This window comes from Hippocampus bargibanti, linkage group LG11 (assembly GCF_051943395.1).
Source record: "Hippocampus bargibanti isolate YZ-2025 linkage group LG11, ASM5194339v1, whole genome shotgun sequence".
Lineage (NCBI taxonomy): Eukaryota > Metazoa > Chordata > Actinopteri > Syngnathiformes > Syngnathidae > Hippocampus > Hippocampus bargibanti.
Genome location: NC_142744.1, coordinates 7897701 through 7924977, shown reverse-complemented (window position 1 = coordinate 7924977; position 27277 = coordinate 7897701). Strand labels below are relative to the sequence as shown.

At 41.2% G+C, this 27277-nt stretch overlaps 1 protein-coding gene across 2 annotated transcripts in view; it reads right to left on the bottom strand.

The window, feature by feature from the left end:
- Positions 1-7132, bottom strand: part of LOC148891383 (netrin-G1-like) — a 70269-nt gene extending 63137 nt beyond the window's left edge. For both annotated transcript variants that reach the window (XM_089008157.1, XM_089008158.1), the window contains exon 1: positions 7015-7132. The gene's annotated coding sequence lies outside the window, so the exon portion shown is untranslated. The remainder of the gene's footprint in view (positions 1-7014) is intronic.
- Positions 7133-27277: the final 20145 nt, after the last annotated feature.

Genomic DNA, 27277 nt, shown 5'->3' with positions numbered 1-27277 from the left:
CCCCGACACGCGCCCTGCTTTCATAACGCCTGACTTTCATTACCAAGGCAGCCAAATGAAGCACCAGCAGCAGGGTGGCTCGTGGTGGCGGCACCTCGCATCCTCAATTCAACCACTCCCATCTTATTTTTTATTTAATAGGGAACACAACAAGCTAATAAGCAGCAGCAACTGAAGTCAACAATGGCAATTTTGCTTTGATGGAAAAAGTCAGTTTGAAAGACAGGTGTTGGCGTGCTCCAGTCGGATGTCTTTGACGTGATTCGGCAAAGTGGTTCAATATTGATTGTTTGATGACTGTCTAAATGGAAGAATGTATGAGTGGAAATGTTGGTATGTTGGTGATGTGCATCTGGTATGTGTTTATTAACACATTCTCTGCCATTCCCGAATTTGTTTGGGTTTTGTTTTTTCTTGCGAGGGTGCAGATAAAGCTCTGGCAAGACCTCTGGCAATGTTTTTCCCTTCCACAAGGGGACAGCATTAGCCTTTTGTCCATGCTAGTGCTATGTTACAGCTTCAGCTGTTGTTAAAGCGCTATTTAAATAAATATGTATGTATTGAATTGTATTTTGGATAGCCGCCCCATTTAAAGCTCAGATAACTCCAGACCCGTATAATTTCGCAATTTGCGCTTTTTTTCTGATAAAAGAAGAGAGTCTAAGGTTTCAAACACTGTATTGAATGTTTATGTAGTCCTAAAACTTAACTCATTCACCGCCATCCCCGAATTTATTCGCAAATTGAAAATGTGGTGTAGAACGCCATTCCCGAATGTGTTCAGGTTTTGTAAAGCTCTGGCCAGACCTCTGGCAATGTTTTTCCCTTGCACAAGGAGGCAGCATTTCCCTTTTTACCATGTTAGCGCTTTGTTACAGCTTCAGCTGTTGTCAAAGCACTATATAAATCACCATGTATGTATTGTATTGTATTTTTGGAGAGCGGCCTTCATTTCAAGCTCAGATAACTCCAGACACAGATCATTCAGGATTTTTTTTCTGATGAAAAAAGTTAATCTAATGTTTATTATGACGAATTGAATGTTTATGTAGTCCTAAAACTCAATATTGGATTGGATGTACCTTTATTCGTCTCGCTGAGAACAAATTGAGATTTCACAGCAGCAAAGTTATTTTAATATTCTGTGGGTCCTGCAATTTGAGTGAAAATGACAAAAACCCTGGCACTGGAGTAGACATATTTTTGCACATCGTCTGGCAGTGAATGAGTTTAAAAGAAAAACAGTCACAAATTTTACTGCTTTAGTTATTCTACGTTTCTATTCACTGTATTCAATACGCTGCATTATTTCTACTTGTCCTGTTGGTTTCGTCTTTGCAGTCTCGCAATGATCGCGAATCACCGGTATTAGGAGCTGTCGCATTACCGCGTCCACTGACACAACCTTGGCAAGTTAAATCTCATAAAAAGTCATTTGAAAAATAAGACGCGGTCCCATTCTATTCGAAGTAATCATCAATATTAAAGCAGCTGTCAGTCTGGAAGGAAAGGCAGGATGTTAAATGACCACCCCGTGAGTGCACCCCCCTCCTCCTCACTCTGTTGCTTTCACTCGTTTTTTTTCCCCTCAAGCGAGTGAAACGCTGCTTTATGTGTGCGCGTGTGCATGTGTGTGGGTTCACACAGCCTCAAAACATGGACGGATTTTCAAAGTCAGCAGGCAGTCAAGAGCTTCCCCGTCGGCTTCACCAACACCAAGAGTGCGTTTATTAGATTCGTTGGTTTAGAAAAAAAAAATCTGAAGATTATTTATTAGTAGATTTTGTATTTTTATTTTTTGGTATGAATGTCTGCCAGTGACCTCTGGTTGAATCTTTTGGTACCACATGATTTAGGAAACAATATAAAGTAAAGTTACGTTATATCGATATCGGATATACCGATAGTCCCGGTTATATCGATACTATTTCTATGCACGCACGGAGAAAATTACATGCAAACAGGATCGGATATATCGATAGTCCCGGTTATATCGATATTTTTTCGGACTCCCTTGAATATCTATATAACGAGACTTTACTGTATTAGAACATTAGCCAAAAAAGATACATTTATTCACTCGATTGGATTGGTTTTATCTTTATTAGTCTCGCAGTGGCGAAATTTACATTTCACAGCAACAAAGTTGCTGAAAAGCTGAAAGGAAGATGAAAAGAAAGAAAGAAGTAGAAAAACAAAATGCTGATTGATTTTGGAATATTCTTCGTGTAAAGATTGGGGTGATGTGAAAGCGGAGTTTAAAGACCATGTAAAATTAATTCTTATACGTGTTTGAAGATAATTACGCAAAGGCTCGACACCGCTAACATTTAGCCCTTCCTGAACCACATCGCTAGCTTTCTAACGACCAAGCACTAATCCTGCCTTTTACCTCAAGACGAATCCCAACAGTGGGGCTGTCACAATTTCATATATTTAGAATTAATTATTCTATCGATTAATCTTGCCTATTAACTCATTCATTGCCAGACGATGTGCAAAAATGTGTCCAGTCCAGTGCCAGGGTTTTCGTTATTTTTCACTCGAATTGCAGGCCCCACAGAATATTGAATTTTAGGACTGCATAAACATTCAATGCAGCGTAAGAAACTTTAGACTCTCTTCTTTCATCCCAAAGAAAGAGTTAATTATCTGAGTTTGAAATGTGGGTGGCTGTACAAAATACAATGCAATACAATACAATACATGCATATTGATTTTTTAGAGCGCTTTAACAACAGCAGAAGCTGTAACAAAGCACTAACATGGACAAAAGGCAAATACTGTCCCTTCGTGGCAGGGAAAAACATCGCCAGAGGTCTGACCAGCAGTTTATCGGCACCCCCACAAGAAAAACAAGTACCCGAACAAATATGGGAATGGCAGCGAATCAGTAAATCTTGTCCAAATTTACTTTGCAACTAAATGCATTATGGCGATCAAATACAAAATATAATCCATATGCTTTGATGAAGGATGACAGAAATCTGAGAATAATGACAGTTGAGTGGCTGGAATCCACATATTTGGGCAATTATAAGTTAAATGATTAAAATACAGTATTTTCCAGCTTATAAGGCACACCCAAAAGCCTTGATTTTTTTCAAAAGATGACCCTGCACCTTATACCCCGGTGCGCCTTATATGTGAAGTCATATTGCGCCACAACAGGTCTGGCAACGACTGTCAGCAGCCACTGACTCCATTTCACCCTGTAGAAGAAGTTGTGCGTAACCCCAGCCTCTATTATAGAGCCTTATAATGTGGTGTCCCTTATATATGGAAATGTTTCTTTTCATTCATTGAAGGTGAGCCTTGTATTGAAAACGTTTGAAAAGACTCCGGTGCGCCTTAAACACTGGAAAATACAGTAGTTGTCAATTATTTTGCTGATCAATCACCGATTTTGACACCATAACCCTAAACTAATTTTTCCAAACTCAGATTAGAAATCAACTTGTTATCACACACGCACCTGCATTGATTTTAGTTGCCGGATAGGATAAGTTCCCCTTTAACTCCTACAGGGGGAGCTAGAGAGCCAAAACGTGGAAATGATTCCAACACCTGTGTCACAAATTGAATCAATTTCAAAACAAAACAAGCCTTCCCATTGTGCGGCCATTCCAACCGTGACTCGTCTTTGTATGGAACACCTGCTCGGCCCGAGAATCGACGGGTCCATGCTGCCGCCGCCGATGCCCGGGGGACGTCGGAGCCAACGGGTGCCCCCCCTCCTCCCGTCGTCTGAAATGCGTCACAGCGGGATCAGTTTGGCAGGAGCTAGCATGTCTGCGCTGGCACGTGTTTGTGATTGTCTTTCTCCTTCTGGAACCTCCCCACACATCGCACTGGCACCTAATCCTCTTCCATGTTTCCGTGTTAGTTTGAACAGGAACCTTGCGGAAATAACTCGACGTACCAACTAAAAATAAGACAAACGTTGTATTGGTTGGATCACTTTCCATTTTCATGGAAGGGGTGACAACGTGAGGGACCTTGTTATCACTGTGCATTATTCACGCACTACTTCTCTCAGATGACCGCCCCCCCCAAAAAAATGTGGAGCACATCGCTAGCATTCATGTAACATTCATGCAACCACACAGGCAGACGGCACACATGGTAAATAACCCAGGAGACCCTTTCACACTGGACGCACATCGACGCAAACTTCCTCCCGGCTCCCTGCCCGCAATCGTCAAGTTTTGCGGCTTTCGTACACCCAACCTGTGTATTGATAGCAATTGCCACTGTCATAGCCACCAATTTAGCTATCGACAAATGAAAACAAGCGTGAAGGCGCATTGTAATGGGTCTCAATGAACATGCCCCGCCCACTTTTGACCCCATTGCACCATTTTTTTCTACTCATCTAATTATCCGAAAGCAACAAGCCATAGCGTCTGAGTGAACGTACATTGAAGGGGCCCGTGAGGGTCGGGTGTGTTTTATCAGCGGAGTCTCCCTGCTCGAAAGCCAAGTGTTACTGTACGAGACGCTGGCACAGATGTAAATCTGCAACACCTGCAGGCACGCACACTTTTTCATGCATGCTGTCTCCCCCATTGCATGTCAATGGGAAAAACTTTACCTCAAGGGAGCTTTATTTTCCCACTGTCTTTCGTGGTGAATCCTCAAAATAAATACAGTGATACCTTACAAAGTTAATTGGTTCCCAGTGTGTGTAAGGCGAAAATTGTGTACCCCAAAAAATTATTTCCCATAGGAATCCATTAAAATGAGAATAATCCGTTCCCAGGTCCCCATAAAACATAATTTTCTTCTTCTTCTTTTTCTTTCGGCTTTTCCCTTCAAAGGGTCGCCACAGCAAATCAGTGTCCTCCATCTTTCTACTTTCTAATTTTCTAAGCCTTAAAACTACACAAAATATACCCTATTTTATCTATAATGTGCTATGGTATTATATTTAAAGAAAAAAACAGTACTGTGTAATAAAGTCGTTTTATTTACCTTTGTGATGGTCGTTGATGGCTTCATGGAATGGATAGCTTTTTGCATCAAGTCTCAAGGAGCTCTGGGTTGTACATCTCGGAAGTTGTGATCTTGCGACAGCAACGGATGCAAGCAGACACACTAGAAACATCATTAATAGCTGCGTTCCTTGCTTGTCTTTTCCTTTCAAATTGAACTGATGGCTAGTGCGGGTTATTTGTGGAGCCTGATTAATGGGAATTTTAACCTTGCATTCCACACTCTGCCTTTGAACTATCAAAGTTGAAACTCGTCCAAATTTCACTATTTTATATCCATTTTGTCACTCTCTATCTGTCGTCTGCCTGTCTCTTTAAACTTCAAACCACCTCCCCTCACTGCTGCATTCTTGACCAATCACGTGGCTTTAACCGACGACTGAGGGTGGGGAATAGAGGACCAAAACAAGCTGGCTGCCATTTTCTTTTAGGAGAACGGGCTCGTTCGCGAACGACACATTACTTATTGTGGCAGCTCCGTGTGTATCCCGTAAAATACAGTAAAGTCTCGTTATATCGATATTCAAGGGAGTCCGAAAAAATATCGATATAACCGGGACTATCGATATATCCAACCCTGTTTGCATGTAATTTTCTCCGTGCGTGCATAGAAATAGTATCGATATAACCGGGACTATCGATATATCCGATATCGATATAACGAGACTTTGCTGTAGTTCCTATGCCAAGGTAACATTTTCATAAATTTAACATTCGGAAACCGAAAAGTTTGTAAGCCAAGGGGTTCGTAAACTGAGGTAGCACTGTGTTCCATTTTGATATCCACCCATATGAAATAACAACAACAAATATTCAGATCACGGTTCATTTTGATTTTTCACCCCAAAATCGGAATTCAATACAAATCAGCCCAACCTCCATCTGAATTGAAGAGCATGGGCCCTCGAGACTTTTTTTTGGGTGTCATATTATGATGGATTTGATGGACTGAATTTCATGACGAGAGAGGAGAGAGACAGAGACAGAGAGAGGTGGGGTGAGGGAGGGGAGGGAAAGAGAGAGAGACAGAGAGAGAGAGAGAGAGAGAGAGAGAGAGAGAGAGAGAGAGAGAGAGAGAGAGAGAGAGAGAGAGAGAGAGAGAGAGAGAGAGAGAGAGAGAGAGAGAGAGAGAGAGAGAGAGAGAGAGAGACAGACAGACAGACAGACAGACAGACAGACAGACAGACACACAGACAGACAGAGCGACAGTGATATTTAGGGGTGCGTGGGTAGATGGAATAAGAACCCTAAAATGCATTCATGTTTACCAGAATGTTTCCAAAAATATTGAAACCAAAAAAAATAACTGACAAACATACGATAACGGAAGTAAAATAATCAAACCTTGATGAGACGCAATCAAACACCGTCAAGAAAAACGTTGAGTTCAATCAAAATGTATTCGATACGCACCAGCATCATTATTGGGGATGCACCCAAGCCACAACGTGGAGAAAATACTCACGTTCAACAAGTTGTCCACAGCGACGACGACGACGTATTCGGGCAACTTTTAACACGTCCCCAGCATTTCTGGCAACACTTGATGCCGCCAGAACGACGTCGCTTATATCGACGTTACAAAAACACTTCACGTGTCGATGTCGCTATTTTTCCTTTTTGATGACATTCGGGAGAATCGCTCTGTTTGTTGCCTTCCAGAAGCGAATCGAGATGTTTAATGATGGATTCAAAATATTGAAGCAAGCGCATTTTTTCCGTTTTTTTTGTTCGCCCGCGAGGTCCTAAAGGTAACACCTGCCGCCCTTTACGCCAAAATCATCTTTCAACTTATACGAACTCATAAAAAAGACGCGCGTATCATTTTAAACGCTGATTTATGGCGTAATTACGCACATATCGACGCCGTGTTCACAACTTACTGCCGTTATTAAAGTTAACGAGCAGGGGAGGCTTTTGCTCAAACCGTGCAACGGACGTTTAAACGGATGAAATCACAGTAAACATAAAGAGGTGAGATTGTAAATCTACGAGGGTTGGGGGTTGTAAAATGTCTTACCTTCCATTAGTAGTATGAGGGAGAAGCCCGTGAAATAATAATCCTGGTACGAGGGGGGGTGTAATCGCCGGCCAACCGCGTAGCAGCGCACACTGCCGGGTGCAGCAGTCAATGCTGGCTGGGTGGGCTTTACCAACCCCCCCCTCCACTTCACCACCTACCCCCTCCCTCCCGGCGAGGAGTCTTGGATTCCTCTCCACCTCCTCATCTTCATCCTTCTCCTCTTATTTTTTTCTTCTTCTTCTGCGGGCCACCAACACTTCGTCGTGAGATGTCGCTAATAATGGCACGCAGTGATTTTTTTTAATTCATGTCCATAGGTTGAAACTATAGATGCTGTTTAAATATATTTTATATATTGTATGAGGAGGACACTGATTTGCTGTGGCGACCCCTTGAAGGGAAAAGCCGAAAGGAAAAGAAGAAGAAGATTACTTTTTTTTGTCCACCCAATTGTCTCCTTTGACTTGCAGGACCAAAAAAATAATCACACGTCCTGCATCATGTTAGCAAGGGCAATGTTGCCATTAAAGGCTAAATTGTCAAAAATTAAGTTGTCTATCGACTTCATTTCTGTCTGACAACTTTGAACACTTGAAAATATAAAATAACATTAAGATGCCATAAAAGCAACAACAGTCCTTCACGCACAGAACGCTAATCACTAATTGGGAGGAACCTGAAGTCAAAACATATCAAAAATAAAAACACCAACAAATACAAGGGCGAATACATAGTCTGGTAAGGTACCAATCATACACCTCTGATAATAAAAAAGTAAGTCATGAGCAGGAAGGATGTGTTTCATTTGTATTTAAAGGACAACCGACACCATTTTTTTGTTTCCTAACTGACATCAGAAAAACGTTTTATAGCATCTAAAATACCCAAAACACGCAGGCTGATATTTTTAGTCAAATGCAAAACACCAATAAAAATGACTTATTAAAGTGTGCTAAAACTGCAACAAATTGAGCTGTGAATTGAGGATTTTCAGAAAGTCCCGCCCCCAGTTCGTGACATTACGCCAAGACGTCTTGCCTTGCTCGAGAATCAAAACAATGGCTTCAGATTCGGAGAATATGCTTTCTTGTTACTCATCCAGTTATGAATATGATTCAAATAGTTCTGAAGAGGAAAGCATAAATGTTTGCAATCGATTAAAGGAGTCCTCCCATCTCAATTCGAGCCGTCAATGACAGCAATGTAGCACCCATAAAATGCAGAAAATTGCGCCCAAGCTCCGTTGGAAATGGGCTGATTTGTCTGCTGGGAATTTGTGTCAGCGAATATCAAATAGTTGTCTTGGTGCAACACACAACGATTCACCATCACATTATTTATGTGTTTTCATTCTAATTTTGCCATCAACACAGATCAACAAGTTTTCAGACCAAACAAAGTACCGCACAATGCATTATGTGTCGCTTTCTCGGTCAGGGGCGTTCCAATGGTGACGTCACGTGGGATCGTCATCAACTCGAAAACAAGACTTCCTGAATATTCAGTGCGAGTCTTAAAACATAAAATATACCGATATGCGGTGGAATCTTTGTAAAATATGCTAAGTAGAAGTCGTTTGAAGTGATTTTACAAATTATGGACACAACTTGGCGGCCCGGTAGTCAAGCACACAGGCTTCACAGTGCCGACGTCGACGGTTCGCGTCCCGGTCCGGCCTCCCTGTGTGGAGTTTGCATGTTCTCCCCGGACCTGCATGGGTTTTCTTCGGGTCCTCCGGTTTCATCCCACACTCCAAAAACATGCATGGCAGGCAGATTGACTCCAAATTGTCCCTAGGTGTGAGTGTGAGAGTGACTGTTGTACGTCTTTGTGTGCGCTGCGATTGGCTGGCAACCAATTCAGGGTGTCCCCCACCTCGTGCCCGAAGACAGCTGAGCTAGGCTCCAGCATCCCCCGCGACCCTAATGAGGAATAAGCGGTACGGAAAATGGATGGATGGATGGACACAACTTGTCCGGAGGCGTCGGTTGTCCTTTAAGTAAAGAATGCCGATTATCTGTCATCACGGTGCTTATTATGGTCTGCCATCACACCTCGCTCAGTGAGCGAGCTGATTGCATCCGCAACGCTTCACTCTTTTTATTGATATGTATCAAATTCAATTGTAATGAAAGACTTGTATGCCTATCAAAAGAAGTCACAGTGACATTTTTTCTTTGTGTTGTTAGTGTTTTTTTATGGGGCGGTATCGTGGATACTGCTTGAATGACGACACGCGTCTCTTCTGAGGAAAAAATGCTTGGGCTCTGAGCGACTGCTGCTCTTGACATTTTCATTAACTCCTTCCTCCTGGAGATGCCCTGCACGGAAGAGCACGCATGATTTAACTCACTCCTGTTGCTTGGATGTATGCACACAAATGGGCATATCACTGATTTATATAAAAGGAAACAATACAATTGAGATGGATATTAGTGTTTCCTTTCGGCTTTTCCCCTCAGGGGTCACCCCAGCGAATCAATGTCCTCCATCTAACCCAGTTTTGTGCATCCTCTTCTCTCACACCAGCTACCTTCATGTCCTCTTTGACCACATCCATAAACCTCCTCATGGGTCTTCCTCTCGGTCTCCTGCCTGGCAGTTCAAGGCTCAGCATCCTTCTCCCGATATAGTCACTCTCTCTCCTCTGGACATGTCCAAACCTTCTCAGTCTAGCCTCTCTGACTCTCTCTAATGTACTCATTCCTGGTCCTATCCAACCTGGTCACTCCCAAAGACAACCTGAACATCTTCAGCTCTGCTACCTCCAGCTCTGCTTCCTGTCTTTTCTTCAGTGGCACTGTCTCCAGTCCAAACATCATGGCTGGTCTCACCACTGTTTTATACACTCTTCCATTCATTCCAGCTGAAACCCTTCTATCACACATCATACCTGACATTTTCCTCCAGCCGCTCCAGCCTACCTGGACACGCTTCTTCACCTCTTTTCCACACTCTCCATTGCTCTGGACAGTTGACCACAAGTACTTAAAATCCTCCACCTTCTTTATCTCTTCTCCCTGTAGCATCACTCTTGCACTTGGATCCCTCTCATTCACACACATATATTCCGTCTTGCTGCGACTGATCTTCATTCCTCTCCTTTCCAGGGCATATCTCCACATCTCCGCCACCTGCTCCCCGTTCTCGCTACAGATCACAATGTCATCTGCGAACATCATGGTCCAAGGAGATTCTTGTCTAACATCGTCTGTCAGCCTGTCCATCACCATAGCAAATAAGAAGGGGCTCAGAGCTGACCCCTGGTGGAGTTCCACCTCCACCTTGAATTCCTCCGTCACACCGACAGCACACCTCACAACTGTCTTACAGTCATGATACATGTCTTGCACTGCTCTGACATACTTTTCCGTCACTCCAGACTTCCTCATGCAATGCCACAGCTCTTCTCTGTGCACCCTGTCGTACGCTTTCTCCAGATCTACAAAGACACAATGCAATTCCTTCTGACCTTCTCTGTACTTCTCTATCAGCATTCTTAAAGCAAACACTGCATCTGTTGTACTCTCTTTTGGCATTAAGCCATACTGCTGCTCACAAATGTTCACTTCTGCTCTTAGTCTAGCTTCAACTACTCTTTTCCAGAGTTTCATTGTATGGCTCATCAAATTTATTCACTGTAGTTACATGTACAACTGCACATCTCAATGTTTTCTTAAAAATGGGCACGAGTACACTTCATATCCATTCTTCAGGCATCTGTTTACCATCTAAGATCTTGTTGAATAACAAAAAAACGACACTTTTAGGTGCACCTAAAGCTAGCAACCACTCATTTGACGACAATGAGGTTAAAATCTTCGCGAAAGAACATAGATGGTTTGAAAGGAGAGTAAAAGAAGCGATTTCATAAAACAACTAAATCCTTCATTAAACCGGTTTGGTGGGGTGAGGTTCAATTTGGATCGTTCATACAATAGCCTGCTTAGTCAACATAGGATTAGTAATACTTATGAGGTGATACCGGTGGAAGTGCGGCAATCAGGCCAGTCGTTGGTCAGAACGATAGGAACTATCAGTGGAACAGCTGCAGGGAGTAGTCCTCTGCTCCCCCCAATCTGAGAGCAGGGACCTATCATAGCAGAGTCCGGCACCGCCATTGCTGGACAGTAGGGATATATATATAGGGCCTAAACTACCAGTAAGACTTTAGTTCGCTGACGAAGTTTCTTGGATAAGAAGCGAAACCTCCGACACCTCAGAGAAGTACAGATGACGGCTGAAGAAACCTTTTCACCAAAATAAAACCAGTTACGCCGTTTTTAACATCACTTGGGGAAATGAACCGACACGCTGATTTATCATGCTATAAAAGTGACAACATTTTATAAATTGTTGCTGTTTGGTGAATTCATGTTTCCTTGTGAAGATTAATCCGTTGTGAAGATTGCACAACTATTATCTCATTACACAAATCTGTAATTGCGGCTTTAGATGCCAGGAAAAAAGGACTGTTAGTTGATGCAGATTTCATGAACACAAATTAAACGGTGCCAAAAACAATTTAGGAGCTATTAAAACAACGCGAGGGGGATGTGTTGCGAAAATGCAAGTAATAGTAAACAATTAAATGCTGGATGTGGAAGCTTTTTTTTGTGTTAAAATATGTCCTTGGTGGTTTTTTAATGATATGGTGTCTAATGACGTCAGGCTTACTTTTTACGCTTGATATATTGAAAATATATCAAACGTATATATTTCAACCCTCAGACAGTTGCAGCTAACTCGAATGGTGTCGTATAAAATATTACCAGCTGAGGGCGCGCTGCCTGTATAGTTTTGTGAGTGTTTGGGTTCCATCAATTGATCGTTTGCAAATTTCAACGTGAAATAGTGTCAAATAATGAATTGGCAGATAATTATAGCCACCAAGGAAATATTTGTTAACAAATAAAGAAAAATAAGAGCTTTGAGGATTCCATGTGGGCGGGTCAAATTTAGGTCCGCCCTATTTTGAGCCACATCGAACTGCACTGTGCAGCCAGAGCGTATTCAGCTTCAAATCTATTTTCTATGGTAGTTCACGTTGTTAGCTAAATAGTGACCGATTTTGTGAACCGAAGAAAAAGAAAATAGGGTTTTGAAATAGGTCACAGACCAGAGAAATATCTAATCAAAATCATGTTATTCCCGCCATGGGGACCAAAACAGGAAGTAGAGTTGTACCATTAAAAGCAGTTTCAAACTAAGTGTTCAAAATCCTTTTTTCACAAAATGTTTTTTTTATATTCTGGCCATGGCTGAAAGTTCTATCAAGGGAACAAAAAGACCTGAAGAGAAGTCGGCAAAACATAAAGAGCAAAAACAAATGGAGATAAATGTGAGACAAATGCTCATCAACACCCTGAGTCGCATCAGACACGTTAAGAAAAACAGGAAATAGAAACCTACCCAAAAAAATAAAAGTGATCGCAGCACAGATTAATTCAAATGTACAACACCGCTAACGGAGAAGGCAAATAAAGTCCCGTGTTCCTAAAAAAACATTCATAGAAAGACTGCTATTCTGTTAAATTACAAATCCATCCCACAAATCCAATGTCTGTCTATCATCACCATACAGAAGATGCCATCAGGAAATTGCAGGGATCCATGAACCCATATTAGTGTCATATTCATTTGTTTCATTGGCCTCTCATAATGGTTACCTGCTTTTCCATCGTCCAATACCAAAGTCAAAGTGAAGAGATGACAGTGAGACGGCTGCAAATCCTGTTACAGGCATTACGTTTTGTCTTCTATATCCACCGTGACCGGATCGCGCCTTCTTTTGAGTAATTTTTTAGGGGAGCTTACCAACATAATACATACATCATCTGTCCGTAAGCAACGCAAAACACAAACATCTTTCCTAGACTTGTTTCTGCGATATTTTTTGTTGTTGTCAACAAATGACTTTGATTTGGGTTTTCAGTAATTGATATCACATGTTGGAGCTCATCTATTGATAGCAAATAGCTATTTAGCTAACAATTGTCGGCATATTTTGTAATAAAACTTTTGTTTTCTTTTTAAGTGCCCCCCCCCCCCCCCCCCCCCCGTCGAACCCCACTCCCTCTTAGTATTGTGACAGTCGACCCTGTAATTGTCCAACACTGAGGTTTGTATGAGAGCTGTAGCAGACGCAGAAAGGCATTTTGTTTGTGTGTGTTTGTTAAGAGCGCGGTCGAAGGTCCTTTCACTCACTCGCCCTTTGTGTTGTTGCTGCCGACGACGAGCTTCATTTGGTTTGTGAGAAAAAAATCTTCACATTCTTGACACCTCGTTTGGTCTTGAACAGGGAAAGCAATTAAGTATATTGTATTGTATTGTATTGTATTGTATTGTATTGTATTGTATTGTATTGTACAGACATTCCCTGACTTACAGATATTTGGATTACGAAAACTGATACATACCAACATTTTTGCAGGTATGTCGAAAAATGTTTGGACAGAGATGCTGTAAGTTAGATATTTTGTATCACGCGCCTTTTTCCGTCCGAGCTCGCTTGCGATTGGCTGCGTACTGAGGAAATCTCTCTTCCCAGTTGGCGCTCATGGAGGACGCGATGCATAACAAAAAGTAATGGCTGCTGGCACGTAATTCAGGAAATACTTGACAGCAGCTTCAGTAATGGCTTACTGAAGACCCATGAATGTATGAATTTATTTTACGACTGTTAGAGCATCTGTTTTATACGTCCTCGTTCAGTCTTTGAGTTAAACATATATTCCATACAAAATATAGCACTGAAGCAACTTACGACCGAATTCACCTTACGAACGACGGCTCGGAACGTATCTCGTTCGTAAGGTGGGGAGCGCCTGTATTCAAAAATACAGGTAGACCAATAGTCAAGTGGGAAGTGTGTCGACCTCATAGTGCAGAGGTACCTGATTTAATGCCAGTTCCACTGCGATTGGCGAGCAACCGGTTCAGGGTGTCCCTCGTCTACTGCCTACAACTCTTATGAAGATAAAGCGCATCGCAAAATGAATTGTTGAATAATGGAAATATATGTATGTGAATTTGTACAAATCGTACTGTTAGCTTCGGTGATGATCTGCAGTATGTTGTTTGTCTTCCTATCTGAGCTGCTGTCTTCTTATCCGGATCTCGATAAAAGCAACTTTAGCATTCGTGCGTGGCCATACTTGTGGAAGATAAGCAACCCGAGAGCCAAAATGTTTGCCGCTGTCTTATCGGATTTCTTCCAGCTGCGTTGTTCATTTCACAGCAAATTTGGCAGCCCGCATTCTGTGTCTGTTTTCAACACGACAGAGGAACGGGTGTCGGGCGTTTCGCTTTTAACTCATTCACTGCCATTCCCGAATTTATTCGGGAATTGAAAAGTGTGATGTGGAGCGCCATTCTCGAATTTGTTCAGGTTTTGGTTTTTCTTGCGGGGGTTGCCGATAAAGTGCTGGTCAGACCTCTAACCATGTTTTTTACCCTTCCACGAGGGAGCAGCATTTGCCTTCTGTCCATTTTAGCGCTTTGTTCCAACTTCAGCTGTTATTAAAGTGCTATATAAATCAATATGTATGTATGTACATATACATATACATATACATATACATATACATATACATATACATATACATATACATATACATATACAGTAAAGTCTCGTTATATCGATATCGGATATATCGATAGTCCTGGTTATATCGATACTATTTCTATGTACGCACGGAGAAAATTACATGCAAACAGGGTCGGATATACCGATAGTCCCGGTTATATCGATATTTTTTCGGACTCCCTTGAATATCGATATAACGAGACTTTACTGTACATATACATATACATATACATATACATATACATATACATATACATATACATATGCATATACATACATATACATACATAATACATATGTATATACATGTATGTATTACATATATACGTATATATATATATATATATATATATATATATATATATATATATATATATATATATACGTACCTCTGCACTGTGAAGCCGGTGTGCTAACCACTCGACTACCGGGCCGCCCTATATATATATATCTATATATATATATAGTATTTTGTACAGCTGCCCCCATTTCAAGCTCATATAACTCCAGGCCCAGACTTAACTTAGGAATTCACTATTTTTTATTAATGAAAGAAGAGATTCCAAGATTTTTCTTACGCCGAATTAAATGTTTAAATGTAGTCGTGAAACTCAAAATTCTGTTGGTCCTGCAATTTGAGTGAAAATGAAAAAACCCTGGCACTGGAGTGGACGCATTTTTACACATCGTCGATTGTGACAGCCCCACGGTTGGTTATCGTCTTGAGGTAAAAGTCAGGATTAGTGCTAACGCGTTGAAAAGTTAGCAATGTGGTTCGGGAAAGGCTAGCTAAATGTTAGCGGTGTCTGGACTTTGCGTATTTATCTTCAAACACGTATAATAAGTCATTTTCATTTCATTTGCTAGGGACCTGTGGCTAAATTCTGCGTCAGCGCCGTGAGATGGGAGAAAAGAAGCATGCAGTGTAAACTGTTATCAGGACTCTTGGGGTAGTTGACACATGGTGTTTTTTAGGAGACAGGCCGTGAATCAACACAATGTGTAGTAGAGAGGTAGTGAACACAGATATGGCATGTAAAGTGAAACGCCAAACGTCTGTCATTTTTTTTCTTTATACTCAGTTAAAAACGTAATGCACACTTTATTTTTATCCGAGCCATGCAACTCAATCCTCACGCCGGTTGTCCACTCAATCAATGAATGGATTTTGCCGCCATCCACCACTCCCCTCACTTCTACGGGCTCCCGAAGGCAGCCAGCCGCTCTACGGCGGGGGGTCCGGCAGGTATTTAGGCTTTTAACGGCTCGGGGTAATGTGCTTCATAGTGCTCCAAGATAAAAACCCAAAGCTACTCTGGCCTCACTAATTCGTTTATCCATGCCCAAGGAGGGAAATATAGGGGTTGCGTCTGCGAAATCCATCAGCCGCTCAGACGAGGCAAGCCCGCACATGCAATCATTTGTCCGTGTTCACAATGAGATTAGGATTCATCTATAACGTGATGACTGGGAGTGGATACTTTTGTTTATTTGTCAAGGATGGAATAATTGGGATTAAGGATATTTGGTGGAAGAAGGGGGGGTCATATTCGTATTGTGTCACATGATAATTGGAGTGAATAATGCATCGTAATAATAATAACAACACGTTTAATTTACAAGCGCCTTTCTGAACACCTAAGGACACTTTACAATAAAAACATGAATAAAACGATAAATACAGTAAAGTCTCGTTATATCGATATCGGATATATCGATAGTCCCGGTTATATCGATGCTATTTCTATGCACGCACAGAGAAAATTACATGCAAACAGGGTCGGATATATCGATAGTCCCGGTTATATCGATATTTTTTCGGACTCCCTTGAATATCGATATAACGAGACTTTACTGTAATAAAATAGCAGATTAAACTAGACCATGAAAGCAAGTTTAAACAGGTCGGTTTTGAGGTGGGATTTGAAAGTAGGAAGGGAGTCAATATTACGGATGTTGGGTGGAAGTGAGTTCCAGAGTTTGGGAGCAGAGCGGCTGAAAGCTCCTCACCCCATCGTGGTGAGACGGGCAGAGGGCATACAGCGGTGGAGGGAGGATGAGGATGTAAGGGCCCGAGAGGGACCGGAGATTTGAAGTAGGTCAGACAGATAGGGGAGGGGGGGTTATGGATGGCTTTAAATGTGAACAGAAGTATCTTGAATTCAATACGAAGTTTAAGAGGGAGCCAGTGGAGCTGCTGCAGGATAGAAGTGATGTGGTGAAAGGAGGGGGTTTTAGTGATGATCCGGGCTGAGGAATTTTGGATTAGTTGGAGTAGTAGTTTGGACTAGTCGTACCATAATTAGAGGTAGTTGTGTCGCGTAATTAGATTTAATCTCTCTGTATATCATGGCGAGTGAATTGCGCAATTGGATGGAATCATAAATTTCAATTTGAGGGAATTTCATTGTTTTGTGCTGCAATGTGATTTAAGAGAGTCGTGTAATTGGACGGAGTCATATGACGTATCGCATGATAATTTGTGTGAGTTGTATTGCTGCACATTGTAGTGGAAGTGAATCCTAATCGAATCTTCATTTGGTCTCGCAGCAGTGAAGTCAATTGTATTGCATCATATCGTATTTATGAAATCAAATGAAAGTATCGAAGTATATTTCAAAAGTACCTTTAATACAAAGAATCAGTGGTGAGCCGTGAATTTCACACCTAGGCCTTCAGTTGTGCTCCATCTGAATCAATCCAATCCTGAACTCATTCACTGCCATTCACAAATTTATTCGGGACTATAAAATAGGACGTAGAGCGACATTCCCAAATTAATTCGGGTTTTGTTTTTTCTTGTTTGGGTGTCAATTAAGCGCTGGCATGACCTCTAGCAATGTATTCCCTTCCACAAGGGGGCAGCATTTCCCTTTTTTCCATGTTAGCACTTTGTTGCATCTGCAACAGTTGTTAAAGTGCTGTATAAACCAATATGTATGGATTGCATTTTGGACAGCCGCCCGCATTTCAAGCTAAGATAACTCTGACCCATATAATTTAGGAAATAATAATTTTTTTCTGATGAAAGAAGAGAGTCTAAGGTTTCTGACAATTTCGCATCACCATCAACCTCATAATAATCTGTGGCAAGACGAACAGAAATTCTGGCATGTCAGACCTTCAGAAGCAAACGAATAGTATCGGAGTACAGTCAAACGTTGGTTTTAGCATGTCTCGGTTCTCGACCAATTCGGATTTCGACCAAAGATTTTGGAATTTTTATGCCTCGGTTTACATCTTAAAATCGGTTCTCGACCAAACTGAGCGTACCTAAATGCATCACTTGGCCCCCCTCTGCTGTCTTATACATCACTTCCTTGTGTCACTTCTCATTGTGATCTACACATTATCCTAGTGTAGCGTTTCATTGTGAGGAGGCGTGTTTGTATTGTTCAATCACGACAAAAATAAGCAGACGTTGATTACATAGATCAGGGGTCTCCAAAGTCGGTTCTTGAGGGCCGCTGTCCTGCCTGTCCTCGAGGACCGACTTTGAAGACCCTTGACATAGATTATGATGGGAAATGTTTCGGTTTTCCACCAAGTCGGTTTTCAAACAGGTTTCTGGATCGGATTATGGTCAAAAACCAAAGTTTGACTGTACACTCGTCAAAATAGTATTGGTTTTGGATGCATTGTTTCTTCTTGTTTCGTAATTACAGTGAATTATTATCGTGTGATGACAATCGTATTTTATCAGGTGCAGCCCTTAAACACACTGGCAACCTGTCATAACGCATCAGCTACATCACCTATCGTGTTTTTGCTCCTCTTCTTTTTCACGCCAAGAAAAGCAGACCGAGCTTCTTGTAACAAGTCCCTCGACTCAGACAACTTGGGAAGTCCTACAAGGCAAGCACCACATGCATGTACATGCTAACAAGCCAACGCGTTACCGCAAGAGGTGACAGACACGAGTAACTCAGCACATAAAGAGAGTGAGGTGAGAATGTCTACCTTGTGTTTCGTGTCGGCTGATCATATATAGCAAGGTTGTCTTTTTTTTGTCGCCGGCCACATTGGAGTTACGGTTTCCTCTCAGGTAGCCGTTATGAATTAGGGGAAGCGATTGGAATGTTTACTCTCCTCCACATACAGTGATACCTTGGTTTACGAACTTAATTGTTTCCCAGACAGTGTGTAAGGTGAAAAATGTGTATCCCATAGGAAACCATTAAAATGAGAATAATCCGTTCCCAGGTGCCCATAAAACATAATTTTCTACTTTCTAATTTTCTAAGCCTTAAAACTACACAAAATATACCTTGTTTTACGTATAATAAATGTGCTATGGTATTATAATTAAAGAAATGAACTGTACTTTATAATAAAGTCATTTTATTTACCTTTGTGATGGTCGATGTTTTGATGGAATGGATAGCTTTTTGCAAAAAGTGTCTCAAGGAGCTCTGGGTTGTACATCTTGGAAGCAACAGCAACAGATGCAAGCGGACACACTGGAAACATCAATAGCTGGTTCCCTTGCTTCTCTTCTCATTTCAAATTGAACTGATGGCTAGTGCGGGTTATTTGTGGAGCCTGATTGATGGGAATTTTAACCTTGCAGTCTACACTCTGCCTTTGAACTATCAAATGATGTGGGGGGCCAGATTTGGCCCCGAGCCTTGACTTTGACAACTGTGATATACAATACAGAGGAAAAAGCTTACAGTCTTACCCTACACATTCAAGCAAATTGTACTACAATAACAAAGAGCAATATTGTCACGATTAAACTGTTACTGCTGTGATGTTGACACTACACGCACAACATACTAATAATGCCCCCCTCCAAAACACTATAAATTCAAGCATTGTGTATGACGCCGGAGTATAAGGTGCACCCTCAATGAATGATGTATTTTCAAACTTTTTGCACCTAAGTATGAGGCGCACGTTCATGAATGGCAAAGGTTTTCCAAATATAATCTATAGATACAGTAAAGTCTCGTTATATCGATATTGGTTATATCGATAGTACTGCTTATTACGATACTATTTCAATGAACGCAAGGAGAAAATTTACATGCCGCAGGATCGGATATATCGATAGTCCGGTTATAGCGATATTTTTTCTGACTCCTGAGAATATCGATATAACGAGACTTTACTGTATATAAATGTTTTCCAAATATAAGGCACACCACATAAGACGGCGCTACAGTAGCGGCTGGGGTTACGCACTACACACTTCACATATTACTTCACTTATAAGGCGCACCTGCGTATAAGGCGCAGGGTCATCTTTTGAAGAAAATCAAGGCTTTTGGGTGCACCTTATACACTGGAAAATACAGTAAGCGCAACATATTTCATTAAACCAAAAGTATCATCCGTATCAATTAATATAAGGTTTAACGTGTTGAACAGGTATTGTTGTCCGCTGTTCTTTTTGTTATTTGACCTTTTATGGCACTTGATGGTGCTGCCTGCCTTCAACACATCCTGGAGGTGAAGTGAAATCTCAGATGCTTCCCCGGTGACTGGAAACACGGTCTAATGGCATTGCTCAAGGCTTGCCCGGGCCAGGCTTGTCAATACCATTTCCCTTACGCTTCTCCCGCTTGCCACTTCCCATCTGGAGCCAATTCGTGAGCTGCTAGGTCAACGGCTGCCTCCGCATAACACTTAGCCCTGACGCCACCCCCCACCCCCATTCAACCTCTCCTTCCGTCCTTTCACTCCGTTGAGCTTTGCTCCATCGTGACTGCTTCGTAGTACATCCACCACAATACTTGATTTACTGTAAACCAACAACACATTCAAATGTCTCTTTTCTCTAAACCAGTATAAGTGACTAGGTTCAAGAGTAACCTGCACTCGAATTTAATACGGCGTCAACATTAACATTAGCATTAGCAATCCATCGAATTGAATATTAGTTAAATGGATACACAGTAGACAAACTTTAGCCGTAACTAACTCAGGCTAACATTAGCGGAAGCGAAACACAACCTCTCACGAAAACAACCAGCATTGACTAATATTTAAAAAAATAGATATGCTCAATGAAATATGAACCAATGGCTGTTTCACTAAAGACATTCAGTGGACATAAAGTTGATCAGTAGATGATTCACATGCAGGTGGAAGGAGATAAACTGGGGGCGAGGGAGGGTTGTTTATCTTGTAATTTCGCTAAGTGACTCATCAAAGATAGCCATTTAATCCCAAAAAAAACTGGAACAGGAAAACACACACTCACAAACTCTTTTGATCAGAAAAATGAGGCCAGTGCCGGGAGAGCCTCCAGAGGAACACTGAAATCCATTTTGGTGGATTTGAAGTCAATTGCGGGAATGAAAGGATCAAACTTATTTGTCCGAAGCGAAGACCCTGTAGTGATCTCATTCAATGACACACACACACACACACACACACACACACACACACACACACACACACACACACACACACACACACACACACTCAAAAAAAGGAATACAGTACAGTAAAGTCTTGTTATATCGATATTCAAGGGAGTCCAAAAAAATATCGATATAACCGGGACTATCGATATATCCGACCCTGTTTGCATGTAATTTTCTCCGTGCGTGCATAGAAATAGTATCGATATAACCGGGACTATCGATATATCCGATATCGATATAACGAGACTTTACTGTATTACTTTTTACACTATCTCTGAGGCACGAGGCCGAAAGAGACATTACTAAATTTCCATTGCATTTATGTCACATGAAAATGTATATCAATCAGCAGAGGTACATAAATATTCACTCATAATACACGGTCATTTCGATTGTTGCCAGTTTCTCCGTTTATTTCTATTGTGTGCACGGTGGTTTGGTTCATGAATAACTGGCCTTTTTTTAATTTAATTTTATTTTATACTGTTCTATTCAATTCTATTATATTCTATTCTACTCTGTCTGGTTTAATGTAATTTTATGTTATTTCTTTTATTGAATTGAATTTTATTGAATTTTATTTTATTTTATTTTATTATATTTTATTTTTTAATTTACGGTGAACTCTGGCATTCTGTTGCTTTTTCTATTGTGCAAGGCAAGTCACGTTTGACATAAACAACTGACAGAAGATCGCATGTCAATAATTTTATTTTATTTTATTTTATTTTATTTTATTAGTATTTATTATTAGTATTATTATTATTATTATTATTTGTATTTTTATTTTTATTTATTTATTTTTTTATTTAAAATTTTTAAATGTTTTTTTTTAATTTTTTTATTTTTATTTTAATTTTTATTTTTATTTTTATTTTTATTTTTATTTTTATTTAGTATATAGTATAGCACTTTGTGGTTCACTGTCATTCTGTTGCTTTTTCTATTGTGTGACATAAAATTGACAGAGGATTGCGTGTCAACGTTTCCACCGCTCATGTTGAGTATTTGTTGATTTCTATTTTTCAATCTGGCCTCAATCATAAATCGTGCCTGAATTTTACCTGCTTTTATGATGCATCTCCATTTGAAGATACGCGCGTGTGTGAACATACCTCAGGCCATGGTTTGGGGGTGGGGGGTGGGGGGGTCTTATGTTAGTTTCCATTGTGCAAAGTGACTTTTACAGTTAACAACCCATCGTCGTCGCCTTAATTATCATCCTATGTGACCGACCATGCTTCAAGTGCACACGCTCCAGCGTGAGTGAGCATACAGGCGCTTTGACTTTGTGGCTTCTTTGGAGTCCTATTGTTGATTTCTTTTTCGCCGTTTTCATGAATAACAAGCGGAAAGATAATTATATGACACGTCTTCATAACAGGGCACACGATCCTGGGTGAAACGTATCTATATGTCTCCTTAAACCCTCAACACTTCATGCCGTTTTCATTTCCAGTAGCGTCGCACAAATAACACCTTCTGGAATGGGTAATGCACGGCCGTACATTGCGTGTCACGCGTATGTGTTTGTACATTGGGGGACGGGCGTGAATTTATGCCCCCCTGCCCTGATTTTACTTTTTTTCAGAAAAAACACGACGCCAATTGGCCCGGAGATGAAGGTGTCCCTGTTCATCGCGTTGGATATTTATCACGATTCCTTGCCAATTCCCCCATCAGCATTTAGGGAGAAAACGCTCGGACCGCCTGCGGGAACCAGGCAACATCTAATGACACGAAATGAAAAGCGGCGTGGCGAGGCCGCTCTCTGATTGCTCCACTGCGGTTACGACGGCTCTCGCTCTCGACTTGCCGGTGCCGATCACTTGCAGCTCGGCCCGCCTGGTCATAAATAATGCAGCCTTCTCCGCCAGCGCCCAACAAACACCTCCACCGAGGAGAGGCGCCCTGCATTGCAGATTCTCGGAATGACAAAGGTGACTTCAAGGAGCCGGAATGAGGGGGAAGAAAAATAAATAAAATAAATAGAAAATACACACAGGAAGCTCTTCGTTTGAGGCTGCTGTTTACAAGTCTGGATGAAGTGATGGGCACGTGTCGGGATGCTGTTGGAATACATAAACAACGCCTCTTGAGTTTTGAGTGGAAAAAGTACTGTAGGTAGGCTGTTGACAAGCCGTTGACAAAACATTTCGGAAAACTCCAGACATTCGAAACAAGGCCCAAAAAACAAATAAAATAGAAATGTTTGCGTCCTACTTTTCACAACTTTTCCGATATTAGCTAATGCCCAGCGTATTTCACCGTTACCACAATCAAAATTGCAATTTGGGGTACAAGCGCTATTTGGAGTCAGTGAACTCTTCTCCACTGACTTTACAACATGCGACAGTATGGCTGAATTCTTCAGAAAGTGGCAGCAATTTGTTCATTTGTTGTTCAACCCGAAACAACGACCCTGTTGCACATTCAAAAACGACATTCATCAAGGAGGAGACTGTGCTGAGCGGTTGCATCTTTTCGGCAGCACGAATGTGCCAGCACTGTTTTTGATTTGGCAAGAATGTCGGTGCCATTTGACTGTCATCGCTGGACAGCTCTGGGGTGATTGTGCTTATTTTGCGTCTGTAATGGACAGCATTTTCACAGTCCCGCTTTGTTCAGCGGAAAGGTCAGTACTGTCGCAGCTTAGAATTGAAGCGGATTTACGTGGGACAGGAGATGTGAGACAATATCTTTGCATCAATGGATGATACAGCTTCGTGTTTGTTTTCAACATTTGGCTTGTCGTAGACGTGCACATTCCAACATGTCGTCCCTGATCCACTGGTGAAAGCGACGCTTTGATCCTCTCCTCTTTCATTTAGAACTGCTTCATACAACAAAGTGGGTGCAGCGGACAGTGCTTCAGATTGAATAACTGTCTGTGTCTTTTGTGTTGTGTCACACTATTTGTTATTTAGTTTTTTTGTGTTATTTTTACTTTAAGATCGCAGCACGAGAGTGGCTTCCTTTACAGGAGGTCCTCAATTTTATTTGTGTACGTCTTCCTTTCCTTTCCTCTTGTTTTCATTACTTTGCTCCTGTGAAATGTAAAGGTCTACACTGCTAATCTAAAACAAACATACAATTTGTCTGAATGCTTAATACTAACACCTCATGACAACTTGCATGGACGTGTTAGCAAATAGCATCAATTGGTACATTGTTTCATTACCTAAACCCGGAAGCGATTATTTTGTTTCAACAAAGTAACAGCATGTTGCTTTGTGAGTACCTTGCTTAACGTGTCATGATAAATTATGTAACCGCTTGTTTTTTTTTATTTTATTTTTTTTACCTTGACTTGCTACTCAATTATTCAAGGTTTTTGGGCACTCAGTATATTAAAATAAAATGACAGCCGTTGCCTTGTAAGGAGAAAAATCACACCGCCATACCAACTTCTCAGCCGCGTTATTTGCTCAAATCGTCCGCAGAAAGCTTCCTTTTGGGATTTTTTCTGTTGTCTCTTGGAGTTCGAATCAACCATTTTTTTTCCTGAATTATTTTGGTAGTTTTTTTTTTTTCAGAATTATTTTGGTAGGTTTCTCTAGTGGCCTTCCAGACGTGTAAAAATGTGTCTACTCCAGTGCCAGGGTTTGTGTCATTGTCACTCAAATTCCAGGACATACTTAATATTAAGTTTTAGGACTACATAAATATTCTATGCAGCCTAAGAAACCTTCGAATCTCTTGTTTCATCAGATAAAAAAATAGGGTCTGGAGTTGAATGAGCCTCATATGCGGGCGGCTGCCCAAAATACAATGCAATGCATACATATTGGTTTATATAGCACTTTAACAATAGCTGAAGCTGGAATAAAGTGCTAACATGTAAAAAAGGGGAAGTCTGTCCCCTTGTGGAAGGGAAAAAACATTACCAGAGGTCTGACCAGCGCTTTATTCTCACCCAAGCAAGAAAAACTGTTAGTGCAATTTGCTATCTGAACAAATTTTTAACATATTTTCTATTTCCTTACATCATTTTATTTTTTTCTCTGTCATCATGTCACATTCTGTCCATCTTTACATCGTTTTATTTTCTCGGACTTCCTGTCATGACGTCACATCCTGTACGTCTTTATAAAAGCTCTTCCAACCAGCCCCTCCCTCTTTGATTCCTGCTTCATTAATAATGACTAACAAAAAACAAAACCCGAACTAATTCGTGAATTGTGCTCTACGTCATATTTTCAACTCCCGAATCAATTCGTGCATGGCAGTGAATGACTTAAAGGACAACCGACACAATTTTTTTGTTTCCTCACTGACATCAGCAAAAACCTTTTATATCATCTAAAATACCCAAAACACGCAGGCTGATATTTTTAGTCAAATGCAAAACACGAATAAAAAATGACTTAAAGTGTCCTAAAACTACTTCAAAATGACCTCGGAAATGGTGAGTTTCAGAAGGTCCCGCCCCCTTGTTAGTGACATCATGCCAGGACGTCTTGCCTTGCTCTAGAATCAAAACAATGGCTTCAGATTCGGAGAAGATGCTTTCTTGTTACTCATCCACTAATGAATATGATTCAAATAGTTCTGAAGAGGAAAGCATACATGTTTGCAATCGATTAAAGAAGGTCTTCAGGATCATTTTGACGTGTAGTGTTCCAGAAAATGCAGAAGATGGCGGCAGAGCTCCGTTGGAAATAGTTTTATTCTTCACCTTGGGATTTTTGTCAACGAATATCAAAGAGTTGTCTCGGTGTAACATACAATGATTCACCATTGCGTAATTTATGTGTTTTCACACGGATCAACACGAAGTTTTCAGACCAAACAAAGTACCGCAAAATGCATTGAGGTGATGCAAGGTATGTCTTTTCTCGGTTAGGGGCGTGCCTTCAGTGACGTAGGTTGAGGACTCGTCACCAACTCAAAAACAAGACTTCCGGAATATTCAGCAAAAGTCTTAAAACGTAAAATATAGCTATATGCGGTGGAATCTTTGTAAAATACACTCAGTAGAAGTCATTTGAAGCCATTTTACAAATTATGGACACAACTTGTCCAGAGACGTCGGTTGTCCTTTAAGTCCATGTGCAGTTTTGTTTGGTAGGTGCCTGTTTTTGTTATCTTGCCCTTTTACTCGAGTTGGTATCGACTACCCCTCACCCCAACACACACATCTGCTTTTTCCTAGCCTTTCATTTTCATGATTCCTCTCCCCCCTTTGCAAAATCTAAATACTCCTTATTTCGGTTATGAGAGGCTTCTTTGTTTGGTGCGCTACACATGATGAAAGCAGTGGCAGGTGGACTCTATTTTGAAGTACTTAATAGACCCCGCCGGGAAGCGAATCAAATGGCCGAAGCCTCCATTTCCTCCACGCCACTGAAAGAGGGGATGCCGGCGGGTTACGGCTTGTTGGCCGCTGAGGGATTCCCGCCTCTCTGATGTGATTTGGAGTTGGTGGAGGTTAGCAGGGAAGGGGAGCGGGGGGTCGGTGGGATTCCTCCAACTGACCCTGCAGCCTCTGAACTAACTGCGTGTGAAGGGATGGAGTGCTGGCTCTGAAGTAGATTTTTGTATTTTCATCACTGCTGCATTCTGTCAAATAAACCATGCATCTTGAAAATAATAATCAAATAATTCGCCGTATATCATCATGCACACCTGACGTCCGCCCAGATGATTTTTACAAGTTTGACACAGGCGTTATTTTGGGAACAAATGGGTCCAAATTGTTCCATAAGTTCCATATTTTGACATCCATTTTACGATATGACGGCAATGCACTGGTTGGTTGAACATCATGGACAATATTTTATCAAGTCAGCACTGTGACGTGAGTCTTTTGGCGTTAGTCTTCATCGTTGGAGCGTGGTGCCCGACTGACTGTGTGTCGCACCGGAGCCTGAATGATTTATGCCTTTGTCATTTCTCATTAGACCATGCAAGGTGTTGTCATTGCAGTGTGTGTGTGCGCGCATTTGTGTGTGTGTATACGCCAGTCATGTCTGCAGAGACAAAGAGTTAAGGATGCAGAGAATATCCTTGAAGGAAATGGCAAAGTCAAGCAAGATTATTTTTGTGGTATGTTTTTTTTTTGGGGGGGGGGCTCTTTTCATTTGACCTGATTGTCATGTGACAACACGATGTTTTAAATGACATCTTAAATGCAAAATATGCTCTTTCATCTAGAACTGCTTCATGTCATAAAGTGTTTGTCTTGTACTCAAACATCATAGGGTACTGGGAGCAATGGTTCATGTTGGAAGTGCACGTAAATGAATTTAACATTGTCTGGAATCGAATATATCCTGGTCCACATCATAATTATTTG